The sequence below is a fragment of the Prionailurus bengalensis genome, chromosome A1 (genome assembly GCF_016509475.1).
Source record: "Prionailurus bengalensis isolate Pbe53 chromosome A1, Fcat_Pben_1.1_paternal_pri, whole genome shotgun sequence".
NCBI classification, from domain to species: domain Eukaryota; kingdom Metazoa; phylum Chordata; class Mammalia; order Carnivora; family Felidae; genus Prionailurus; species Prionailurus bengalensis.
This window is the reverse complement of record NC_057343.1, coordinates 147,735,454-147,748,371: the sequence shown is the minus strand read 5'-3', so window position 1 is coordinate 147,748,371 and position 12,918 is coordinate 147,735,454. Positions and strand designations below refer to the sequence as shown.

Below are 12,918 nucleotides of genomic sequence, written 5' to 3'. Positions count from 1 at the left end.
ACCCTCCTTACAGGAATACCTTCTAATCCTTTTCTGAAGTTTAGCAGGTCTTTTTAGAGGTTCCCCCTGACCCTTCCTCAAATTTTCAGGTGGAAAATCTCTGCCCATTCAACAAAATGATAGCACATCTGATGTCATTTAACAAGTCCTGCCCCATAAAGGAGGTAGTATGCCCTTTTGTTTTCACAACAACCAGAATAAATAAGTTTAAAATGGGCCTCCTGGAGACACTTTAGCAACAACAACACACAACTCCAATGATGAGGATTCCAAAGATGCGGTAGCCAGGTGGGGGCTATTTTTGAACAAACACACCTCTCTCTGTCCCTCAAATTATACCACTGGCATCACCTCCCACTCTGTTTATAAGTGGGATCACCCTACCTCAAACAAATTCACTAACATTTCTTATTAATAGATCTGGAAGAAGATTTGTAAAGAGGAACAAGTAAATTAGAATAGGAAAATATTTTTCTCTCTGCTGTCAATGTGATTCAAAGATTCAATTAAGGACACTCTGTGGCTAAAATGAACAAATCAGGAGACTATAGATGCTGGAGAGGATGTGGGGAAACAGGAACCCTCTTGCACTGTTGGTGGGAATGCAAACTGGTGCAGCCGCTCTGAAAAACAGTGTGGAGGTTCCTCAAAAAATTAAAAATAGATCTACCCTGTGACCCAGCAGTAACATTGCTAGGAATATACCCAAGGGATACAGGAGCACTGATGCATAGGGGCACTTGTACCCCAATGTTTATATCAGCACTCTCAACAATAGCCAAATTATGGAAAGAGCCTAAATGTCCATCAACTGATGAATGGATAAAGAAATTGTGGTTTATATACACAATGGAATACTACTTGGCAATGAAAAAGAATGAAATATGGCTTTTTGCAGGCACTGGAGAGTGTTATGCTAAGTGAAATAAGACATACAGAGAAAGACAGATACCATATGTTTTCACTCTTATGTGGATCCTGAGCAACTTAACAGAAGACCATGGGGGAGGGGAAGGAAAAAAAAAATTAGAGAGGGAGGGAGACAAGTCATAAGAGACTCTTAAAAACTGAGAATAATGCTCTGGTTTCTCTTCAGATTGCATAAATCTTTCGCCTTTTAAAAACTGAAAATAAACTGTGGGTTGATGGGGGGTGGGAGGGAGAGGAGGAAAGTGGGTGATGGCACTGAGGAGGGCACCTGTTGGGATGAGCACTGGGTGTTAGTTCCTCTCTAATTTATTTGACAATAAATTTCATATTAAAAAAATAATAAAATAAAATAAAAATAAAAAATAAGGACACTCTGGAGATGAAATCTAATTTTAGTTATGGAGTTTTTGATCTTTTTTATTTTTATTTTGTTACTTTTAATTTTTTTAGTGTTTATTTTTGAGAGAGAGATAGAGAAAGAGACAGAGTGTGAGTGGGGGAGGGGCAAACAGAGGAGATACAGAATCCAAAGCAGGCTCCAGGCTCTGAGCTGTCAGCACAGAGCCTGATGCGGGGCTTGAACTCATGAGCTGTGAGATCATGACCTGAGCGAAAGTCAGACTCTCAACCGATTGAACAACCCAGGCATCCCTTTATTTTTTTTACCTTTAAAATAAACTTTATTTTTTAACATTTGTCAGATATTTGTCATTAACTTTCCACATGCTAGTCACTGAAAATAAAGTGGTGAACAAAATGACTTAGTTGTTGTCCTAGGGTAGCTTAGACCAAGGAAGACAAATATCAAACAAGTCATAAAAACATGATGTAAAGGGGTTCAGGTTGCTAAGGAAGTATATGACACAGAAACTGAAACTATAATTCTGTGTGTGTGTCTGTGTGTGTGTATGTGTTTTGGTTCCAAAATTTATTGGTATTGACTGCAGCACAATGTTCCATTTAACTGAAAATTTTCTAAGCCACTATCCCTACAGAAATATTAATAAGCATAATTATTCTAGATAATAAAGCTATAATTCTTAAGAGGAAAAATTTAGATATCATTTACTTCTAGATCTATTACAGTTTTCATACTTTATCATTCCTCATGTGAAAAATATCATAAGAGAAGAAATGAGAGCAAAAGAGAATTCAATTGAGGTCCTTTTCAGATTCCTGCTCATATATAACTGCACTTTTAATTTCTAAATAGGGTTAGAACTTGGTAGGTAGTAATCTTACATATTCTAACTATAACAGCTTAATCTAGAGTATAATTTTAAAGAGACTGAAATTCAGACAGCATAAGCAGAAGTCTTCCAGTATTTTGACAGATCAAGTGAGTGGTTTTTCCCAAAAACTATTCCTCAAGTACAAATAAAAATAGCAGTGATTACAGCCCCTTTTACCACTGTGCTGGTAAACACTTCTAAAGAAGAGAAAATCATGCAATGTCTCTAAGAAAAACCAACAGAACTGTATCTGGCAAGGCAATTGGGGTTCTAAACTTACTGCCCTATTACAACTTTTCCAAGCATCAAATCTTCACAGATTCTGTCCTTGACACAACATGTATTCTTTTGAACAGGAGAACACAAAGACCTCTACAGAGAATGATTTACCAATAAATAAAGTACAAGTCCATCTAAGCCTGTAGCCTCAAAACTAGACAGAGGTACTGTAATGCTCACTTGTCCAATATACATATATTTATATGCCTTTTATTGTATGAATTTTTTTTTAAGTAAAATGGAGATGCCCAATGCAGAGCCCAACTGGGGCTTGAACTGATGACCCTGAGATCAAAACCTGAGCTGAGATCAAGAGTTGGATGTTTAACCAACTAAGCCACCCAGGCACCCCTATGAATTATTATTTTCATTGCATGAATAATCCAAATAGTCTCAATAATTGCTAATGAATTATTAATTCATTAAGAATACAAACTAGATGACTCACAACATAAAGAACGGACTATTGTTATTTTATTTTACTGATCAATTGATTAATGTCATTGCCCAATCCATGGTTTGGGGTAAAACCTGCTTCCATTTTCAAATGAAAACAACAAAAATTTTAACCAAAATAGTCATCACTTTAATAACAACAAAGATAGGTTGTATCAAATTACCCCTTTTCTAGAGGTCAAGTGAAGAATGGAAATTATAGCCATGGATCTATTATTTCTCTTATTATTTGATAATACTAGCATACATAATATCAGAAAGATTACAGGCATTAAATTTAAGTGTTTTATTATTTAAGAGTCATCTTTTTTCTCTAAACCCTAAGGAAAAAAAGATATCTTTTGACAACCAGAACTTTGAAGAATCAGTGAGATAAAATATCCTTCAAATTCAATTATTTTTTTGAAATGGTAGAAAGAAATCATTTTCACAGTTAACTTTTCAAAGGGCAGTTACAAAATGACATACATATTTTACATTGAAATGAAAATAAAGCCATGAACCTTAATTTTACCTTAAATTCTAAAGTTGACTAAAAATGATTCATGATTTTTAATAGCAAAACTACAAAACAAAATAATACCATCAAAGGTTAATTAATGAATTAATTATCAGGAATGTGAACCAGCCTTAATGATAGTCTAGCAGACAGAAAAAAAAAAGCTTTACCCTTATTAAAGGGCCAGGAATATACTCCTACTGCACTGATTTTACCTTAAAACTTATATTTATCCTTTCCTATATAGAAGCTAGACAACATTAGGACATATTCTAAAATAAATAACATGTATTTTAAGCTCCCAAATTTGTGCCTTATTGTGTTTTCTAAGTGGGTGCTAGTACTTATATTCATTCAGAATGGGATCTCATAGAAACTCATTCTTAGCTTCTTCAATTATCAAGAAGCATCAAAAATGGAAACTCAGTCAAGTGATTGCTAGGCGTTAGGTGGAAAGAGGGATGAATATGTGGACCACAGAGGATTTTTAGGGCAGTGAAAATATTTTGTAAGATACTATAGTAGCGGGTACATGTCATTACACTTTTGTCCAAACCCAAAGAATGTACACCACCAAGAGTAACTAAGAACTTTGGAGGATAAGGGTATGTCAATGTAGTAGATCCATCATTTGTAATAAATGTATCACTCCAGTGGGGTGTTGATAATGGGGGAGACTATGCACATGTGAGGGGAAAGGAAAATTTGGGTGATCTCTATACCCTTTTCTTAATTTTGCTGTTAACCTAAAACTGCTCTAAAAAATAAGACTCAATAAGGCAATGTACACAGTTTTCTGTTTTTATTTTCTGTTTTTATTCCAGCTGGGGGGGGGGGGTAGCTTCTGAACTCTGTACACTATTCTAATAGCGATACTCAAATAATAAGTAATACTCAAATAGCTCAAGCCTTACAGCCACAAGTAAATCCACAAAGGGATCAAACTATAACACTAAATGATCAAGTATATTTTTTGGTCTACAAATATTTCTCTATTGTTTTTAGATACGCAGAAATGTAGCATAGTAACTGTCTATGAAATTGGAGTACAAAATTCCATTCAGCAGTGACCTATATGTTTAAGTTTCATGCATAGTTATAGAAGGAATCAAAAAATATATTTTAGGAGCTGCCGGAGTCTGATGAACAACTATATTCACTCAACTTTATCCAAAGATAGTTTCTACTTCCTCCAAACAACTTAATTAATTCAAAGAGTAGAGAATGCCACACTCAGGCCAAGTATAGTAAAGCAATGTGGTTTTTAACATCTAGATCACAAAACCAAAAACGCATCTCAGGTTTTTAGACCTTAGCTATCCAGCAAGCTTTGTCAGAAAGGTTTTCATAAAGGCAGTGTTATGTTCAGAGTCATGACAGAGGGAAATGGTATCATGAGCAAGTAGAAATGGATTCCTGATGAGAGCTGAGTCAGGGAAGGCAAGCAGGATGCTAATACAAGAATGAGGTTCAAATAAGAAAGGGATATTCAAAATGAGAAAGAGGTGACAGGTATGAAAAATACTTCAGACTTCTTTCTAGGGGCAACAGAATCCTGACATGTTAATTCAACTTGCAGGAATGCTCAGGCATTTGTGTGGCAAGGCACTGAGATGATGAAGAGAAAAACTAAGAGGGAAGAGGCCGTAAAAATGAGTCGAGTCTCAAATCAAATCATATTGTTATTTTTTAACAGAAGATAAACCTGAGAGTGCAGTCAGAAATCACTTTCCAGGGGTCCCTGGGTGGCTCAGTCAGTTGAGTGTCCAACTTCGGCTCAGGTCATGATCTCACAGCTCGTGAGTTCAAGCCCCACGTCAGGCTCTGTGCTGACAGCTCGGAGCCTGGAGCCTGCTCCGGATTCTGTTCCTCCCTCTCTCTCTGCCCCAACGCACTCTCATTCAGTCTCTGTCTCTCTCAAAAATAAATAAACATTTTTAAAAATTAAAAAAAAAAAAAAAGAAATCACTTTCCAGTTTCTTCCTGCTAACATACTTCCTCTGTGGTTTTGAGGTGATTCAGTTCAGCAAACTTTCCTTCATTCCTACATGTAGAAGGGATTGTGCTTGGGGTGGGTAGTAGGCAACACAGGAAGGTTTCAAAATACATTTGACATAAGCAGTCAATGTGCTTATAGTATAATGAGGGAGATAGGTATACACCTAACTAATGAGTTGAACTATGCAAAATTCTGTAATAGAGTTATGAGGTAATAAACAGAGGAGGAAATAATTAATTCCTAGTTATGTTCTAGAAGAAATACATTAGTTACAACCGTATTCTAAGTACTCTGATTTACAGAAATAGGTGGCTGAGAACATTTCACATGATACCAGGGTGACTTTGGGACAATTCCTTAATCTCAGGAGACTCAGTTTACTTATCAAGAAAGTAAAGGATTGAGTTAAATCATGTTAGCTTACTTTTAATTCTAAAAACTTTCTACTTCTACTTAAGTATTATTGGAAGGCAGTAAGGAGGGCTTAGAGTAGAGGACATTTACAGGATTCTGAAGTTACTGATGAGGTTTTCCCTGTATAAGCTGAGAGGTAGTCACCTCAACTTTGCTGATGTTCAGAAGACTTCATGTTCCCAAATTACCTGCCTTTAAGCTCAAAAGAGATGTGACACTGGGTATTTACACCAGCAAGCATTTTCTAGTTGACATTTAAGGCAGGATTACTGAAAAATTACAGTGTGTTCAGCAGCAAAGCTAGTATCAAGTAGACACAAAATGGGGGAAATACTTCCTTTTTTTCTTTGTTTACAAATTGAGTCTTTCTTCCAGTTTAACCTTTCCTAACTTAATTTAGCCATATGTTGGAAAAATTAGATTATGGTTAAGAAAGGAGTTCAGATTTCCTATTTACAATGGAATGAATTGGCTGAGCCAGGCTGTGAGAGCAAGCATTGAAGATAAATGTATGTAAAGCTATTTCTACTCTCACTGTTCAGAGGCTCCTTCTAAAATCCTTTTCTTTCCTCAGCACTTAAAATAAACCACAAGTGAGCTTTCTAATGACCTTGATGCAAAAAAGGATACATATCTGTCTATATATGATAGATGTATGTGTATATATATTAAGTCTTAGCTATTCTTTTAAATACTGTCTAGTGCCTGCCTTGGATATAAAGAGAGAATTAATTCTGTATATTTGGTCATATGAGGAAAAAATTAGCTTTTACCTATCAAGTTTAGCACAGATTTGTATATAAAATTTCAAAGCATCTCAATGTTTATTCCAATCCAAGCTTAAATCACAATTTACTAAGAGGCATGTTGCTCTAAGTATTTACGTTAATATTCTCTTCCAGCCTTCTGATAGAATTGTCCTGAAGCTTGGCACTTGACTAATCTCTCCTTTTTGAAATTCTTCATAGGCTTCTGACACAATATAATCTTGTCTTTCCCTCCATCTGTCTGACACCTCTAGACCATTTCCTTCACTTCAAATAATCAAAGCCCTACACTCCAGTCTCTCTTGGGTAGTCTTCTCTATGCCAACCTTAGCTAATTCACCCATTTTAGCCTAAGAAGAATTACATATTAATCACTCCAGCCCAATTAGACTTGACATCCTTTTCTTTAAAGGTTGTAAGAAAAGAGAATAAGAAAAAAAATACAAAAAGGACTACATTTGCTGATAGTTACAATTGGTTTAAATTTAAAATAACAATATTATAACAATATAAGCAAAAAAAATCAATTCAAATGGTTAACATTAGAATTCTAAGACAATAACCTTATTTTCTCCTAACCTCAACCTAGTTTCTTAGAAGAATAAAACAGTTTACCTTTGTTTATTATCATTTATAAAATCACTCAGCAGCCAAGCATGGAAGAAAAATATGTATTATGTTTCTCTTAATTTTATTAGATCAATAACAATGATACAAATTATTAATCAACCTTCGATGATTTATTCTTTATGCCATTGGCTATTAGGTACAGAATACTCTGAACTAGCTTGTTCAATAACTAGCTTTCCTCATTTTTTTTTTTTACTTTCTCTGCTGAATTTAGACTCTCATCGTTATCTTCAACAATAGCAATAAACATTTTTTGATCAGGTTCTAACAGCAAGGCTGTGTGCTAGAAATTGAATATACAAAGATATAATATTGTCTTTCAGGAAGTTTATGACATAGCCGATTAAAAAAACTGAATATATGAAAATACCAATAAAATGCAAGGCAGCATAAAGTGGCAAGTGGGTGTTCTTAACACAGTATGCATTTGTGAAAGATGAAGAAATTTTCTGATACTAGGACAATCAAAGACAACATGACAAAGGTCATGGGACTGAATCTGGGCCTCACTCCAAATTGGGAGAATCTGGTTAATAATGAAATAGACAGCAATGTATTGAAAAAGTGAAGAAAGAGTTTGGGCATTCTGGACAAAAGAAACACACTGAGAAAACAATAGATTAGAATAAAGTTGCTATGACACAAAAACCAATCCAACAGGCAAGCAGGGGACAATGTAGGCGCTCACTTCTCAGGAGCTGAGGATATTTATCACTTGGTATGATATTCATATGGCCTCACTAGCTTCTAGAACAGCTCTGCTCTTAACATTTGAACAATTTATTGCCTAATTATTTCATTTGCCCTTTTGAAGAGGCTCTCTACAGGACACTTTCTGGGAGTGAGAGCACAAAAAGGGGGCCCTTGGAAAGTTATCCTCTCCCCATTGCATTAAAAGCAAAATAACCTTTTATCAAATGCTTTGTGACCATTTCGAATATTGAATTTGTATTTTAATCTTGGAGTTCAACAGGAATATAGCCAGTGGGAAGGACTTAATTACAAACGATGTCTTTCTCATGGTTATGCCCGCAATCCCAAGGGATGTTTTAATGAAGTTCTGAGCCCTCAGACAGGAAAGGTCAAATGGCTTTCCTCCCCTGGTACCTCAAAGTGCACATAGCTGCACCTTTATCCTCACAGATGTTCAACCAGGTATAATATTAGCCAGAGGCGAAAATTCCAGGAAATGTGAACTCACAGGGTTAAGAGTTCTTTGGAATTCAGTGGATAATAGAACAGCCTCTTTCAGAGTTTGAAGAGCAGATGAATTTAGATAATCACCATTTGAATACAAATGTATATTTCATTAGTGATATAATATGCCAGGAGGAATGCCATTCTCCTTGCAAATGTATCACATATTAAAAATTCATGATATTTTAGGCTGATATTTTTTAAATGGTGAGGATGTTTCTGCAATGTTTATGCACATATTTAAGTTTGTATTACGTTAGCTGGATGAAATTGCCTTTTTTTGTAGGTCAAAAATGGTTGAATATTCCATTTTATCTGGTTCAACCTGACTATTTAAGTTGTCTTACAATTAGGAAAAGAATGCAAAGTTACATTTTATAACACCATCCTGACCTAATTTATTCTTAAAAAGTATTTTTGCACCATGCTAAACAAGATCTTTTCAAAATGTGCTGATTTGTGTTTGTGTGTGTGTGTGTGTGTGTGTGTGTGTGTGTATCCATTAGCTCTAAATTTGTATTTGCTTTTCCTCGCACTGGCCTGGATTTTCAATTTTGATTTTTAGGTTTTGTATCACGAGCACTAGCCAAGTAACTTAAGGTAGAACCTGACATACATTTTAAGCACATAGTCGTTTTAAAAATTAATACTGGAGAAAAGATTTGGCTTTTCTTAAAACGTTAAAAAGCTGGTTGCCCTGCCTTCCCCAAACAAAACCAAAAATACCTCAATATGCCATGAAAAGCATGTGTTTCCACATGAATTACTAATGTTAATAATTAGAAGATTCATACACAGAATGCAAGTATTTGGGTCTTCCATTTTTTTTCACAACTTATACTTTCACAAAATATTTGGTCATGAAATAGATTTGAATTTATTTAGTTAGTTCCTTAATTAGACTTTTTAACCAAAATTTATTAATGTGACTTTGCCCTGATGCATAATTATAGTAACAGATGAAAGTAATGTCTACCTCTATAAAGCATTATTTAGGTGAATATTAATTAACTTAAACATAAAAATATTTTTAATATTCTTAAAGCTGATTCCAGTGTAAATTTTAAATAATCACTAAAATATGTGAAATTAAAAATGAATGGAAATGTATATAATGTCAAATTAAGTCTGAATAAGACTTAAAACACACACTTTTGGCAGGTTAAGTATCTGTGATTAAAAATACTGGAGATCTTTTAACAAAGACTAGTAACTAGGTAACTTGGAAAGGGATCTAGGAAATAAGGGTAGGATAACTCTTGTCTGGAACAGTAGAGGTAAGTAGCTGTGGTTATTTCTTGAAGCTTATCTCACTTGGTGGAGTTGTACCTGACACTGAAACAAACAAAAATTCTAGAAGAACTCACTGCGATCCAACCAAATCGCAAAACAGATGGTCTTGTGTGCCTAACAGACAATTTCTGAAGAGAATAAATTCATGGAGCAGACCACAAAATAAAGGGAACAAGTGCCATCCATGGGCCAGCCCATCTGATGGACTCTCCAAGCACCTCCCAGAAATTAGGTTTTTAAGCTCAAAGAACAAGATTAGGGTCTAAGCTCTCTTTACACGATTTCATAACCACACACTACCAGCCTCGCCATCGTTATGAAGCTTTGATATAAAAACTGTAAGATACTTGTTTTTAGGTCTAATTCCTTTATGTTCCTTAAAATACGGATCATCATGAACATTTACAAGAAATGGCACAAAAACTCTTCTCATGATTGAAAAGCAGAGAGGTATCTTATTTTTATTGGCAGTTAATGTGGGGGCCTACACTATAACAGCTGTCTCAGCCATTAAATTAACAACCTAAAATCGCAAAACCTTTGGCGGCCTGTTTTCTGTGGGGAGAAATAGAAAAAAAATGACTAAAACGGCGTCTTCCCGGGGTTTTGGAACGACTGTACAAGAAAGGTGTTGGATTGGCTGTTGGGAGATTCATTTTTAATTATTTCAGTTTGAATAGAACTGTCTTCTTTTAGTGAGGATTTATGGGTGTTGGGTTTGTTTTTGGAACAAAATCTTTCTAAGAGGCACGTGTTAATTTACCAAGCACCTGAATGGCAAGGACGACGAGTCTGGGGCAAGAATCAGTGAAATACGTCAAGGGAAAGCTTGAGGGGGGGGGGGGGGGTGATTTTTTTTTTTTTTTTTTTAATTTATTTTAAGATCTCTTTCCCGCCTCTCTCCAAAGGGGAAGCCACCACCGCGGTTTAGGCTTAGACTTTATCTCTGAGACAATAGCGCCGCTCGCCGCCTCGGGCGCAGCTCAGACCTCTAGCCCTGCCCTGCCCTGCCCGCGCCCTCGTACCCCCGCCCGGCCAGCTCATCTGCCCCGCGAGTCACCTGCCCCGCGGACGTCCCTGCCTCACTGCGCCTGTGTCCCACTGACGCCGCCACTCCACTAACTCATCTGCCCGCAAGTCCCCCAGCCGCGCCAATCCCTCTGCTCATCAGTCCTCGGCCCCGCCGGACCCTCTGCCCCACAGGTCTCCCCGCCCCACGAGCGCCCCAGCTGGGCTGCAGCGGTGGTCGTGAAGAGCCCGCAGTCAGTCCAGCCTGCGCCTTCCCCGGCCCTCGGGCCAGAGCCGGCATGAGGCCGCGAGCCCCTGGACGCCTCCCAGCGCCCCGCGCCCACGGTGCCCTGCACCCCCGGGCTCTCGGGCGGGCCAGCCCACGTCTCGCCTCCTCGCTGGCCCGGAGCCCCTCAGGCTTGTTTGCTTGTCCTCATCCCCGGGCCAACCCCGCTCCCTCCCGGCTGCTTCAACAGCCGTTTGCTTCCTGCGGTGTGTTTCTTTTTTTCCCCTCCTAGGCTCCATCAAAGGTGGCTCTGTTATTGAAATATGAAGCCATTTCCTCTCCAAAACCCTTGGTTACTCAAGGCGGGAATCAATGGACCTATATACTCTCCCAGGAGTTATAAATAAACGTCTGTTTGTTCAGGAGGCGTTTTCCCGCGTGTCCCAGCATCTTCCCCAGTGGTTATTTTAGGGGTGTGTGTGTGTTGCGCGCGCGCGCGCGCTCACCCTGTGCCCATCTGGTTCTAATCCTGGGTATGGATCCATAAGCCAACCCCACCCATCTCGTCTGCCCCTCGCATTCCTCACTCTATAAATAAATCCAGGTTCTTTGAGCTCTGTCATCCAAGGATACAATAGCAGTTGTTTGTTAAGGGAGAGTCAAACCCAGATTGATAACTGAGTCCAGTTAACAAGAAAATACACTTCTTGCAATTTGGGTGGAAGGGTACCTCCAGTTTATGAAATTTTGTCTCCTGTTGTCATGATTGCCTCTCTACCTATTCACCCTAGGTCTACTTTGGGGAGAGGGAGGTGGAAAAGCCAGGACCTTTTCTACCTTTGGATTTTTCTTTTAACCAAGGCAAACACATACACACACACACACACACACACACACACGCACGCACGCACACACACACACACACACACGCTAGCACCCGAAAATGCACTGTCCTGGAGTTTCTGTCTCACACTGCTGCCCCATAGACCATCCTCCAGACCCCTTACCCCAGCCCCTCTGTACAGACCTAGGAGTGGTGAGAGTTCAGGAGGTGTGGTGTGGGTGGGGGTTGCGGCTGTAGCTGCTGCTTTCCCTGAACCCCTGAGCGGGATACTCAGGGATCTGAGCAGAGTGGAAAGTCATCTAAGAAGCTGCTGTTTCACAAGATCTGGGCACAGAGCTGCCCCTCCCTTCCTCCCTGAAGTTTGCATGAAGTGCACGTTAGGCTGTAATTAGGGGATCTGGGAGGAGAACTTTCCTGGTGACGCTTTGCTTTTCTTCTGCTCTTGGTGAGAAAGTGCCTCCTTCTTCCCAGGACCAGGACCTCTGCCATCCAGCGCCACAAAGACACATTCTGCGCACACACACACACACACACACACACACACACACACTTGCCCAGAGACAAACTTAAGGTGAGGAGAAAGAGCGCTAGCTTCACTTGATCTCCAGGCTCCAACCTCAGCAGGACTTGAGAGCATCTGAACTTCTGGATTTCAGGACAAGGTAAAACTTCCATAAATTTTTCACTCTTCCTCTCAAACCTTGTGCCTTTAAGATTTCAGAGAGCAATACATATTATGATGTATATATACATTAAAACAATTTTTCTTATTTTCTTTAATTTTCTTTTGGGTTTAACATGACATCTCCACTTTTTTTTTTTTTGAAGAGTCATATTGTCAGACAAAATGCTGAAGTGCAATAAAAAAAGTTCAGTCTACTTTGGGGTAAGGATTAACTCTAGTATCCTGGGTTTTGCTAGTGCTACTATAAATCTGGTAGGCATGTGGTTTCCAACTCTTGGCTTTTCCATCTGTGTTTCAACAAGCATTTTTATTGCACCTGAAATTATAAAAAAAAAAAAGATAGTATAGATTGAAGGAAATGCTGAGGAATGGGAATGACCACTCCAGACTTATGAGTTTTATTTTAGGGAATATATAAGTTTGTGTGGAAAAGAAAGATACGGCAATCATGTAGGTAAT

At 38.2% G+C, this 12,918-nt stretch overlaps 1 protein-coding gene across 2 annotated transcripts in view; it reads left to right on the top strand.

Annotated features, from left to right (window-relative positions):
- Positions 1–12,047: 12,047 nt before the first annotated feature.
- The window catches only part of HAPLN1 (hyaluronan and proteoglycan link protein 1), a 72,985-nt gene continuing 72,114 nt past the window's right edge, over positions 12,048–12,918 (top strand). The window contains exon 1 of one of the 2 annotated variants that reach the window (XM_043593256.1): positions 12,048–12,436. The gene's annotated coding sequence lies outside the window, so the exon portion shown is untranslated. The remainder of the gene's footprint in view (positions 12,437–12,918) is intronic. The other variant, XM_043593254.1, reaches the window with a different exon arrangement.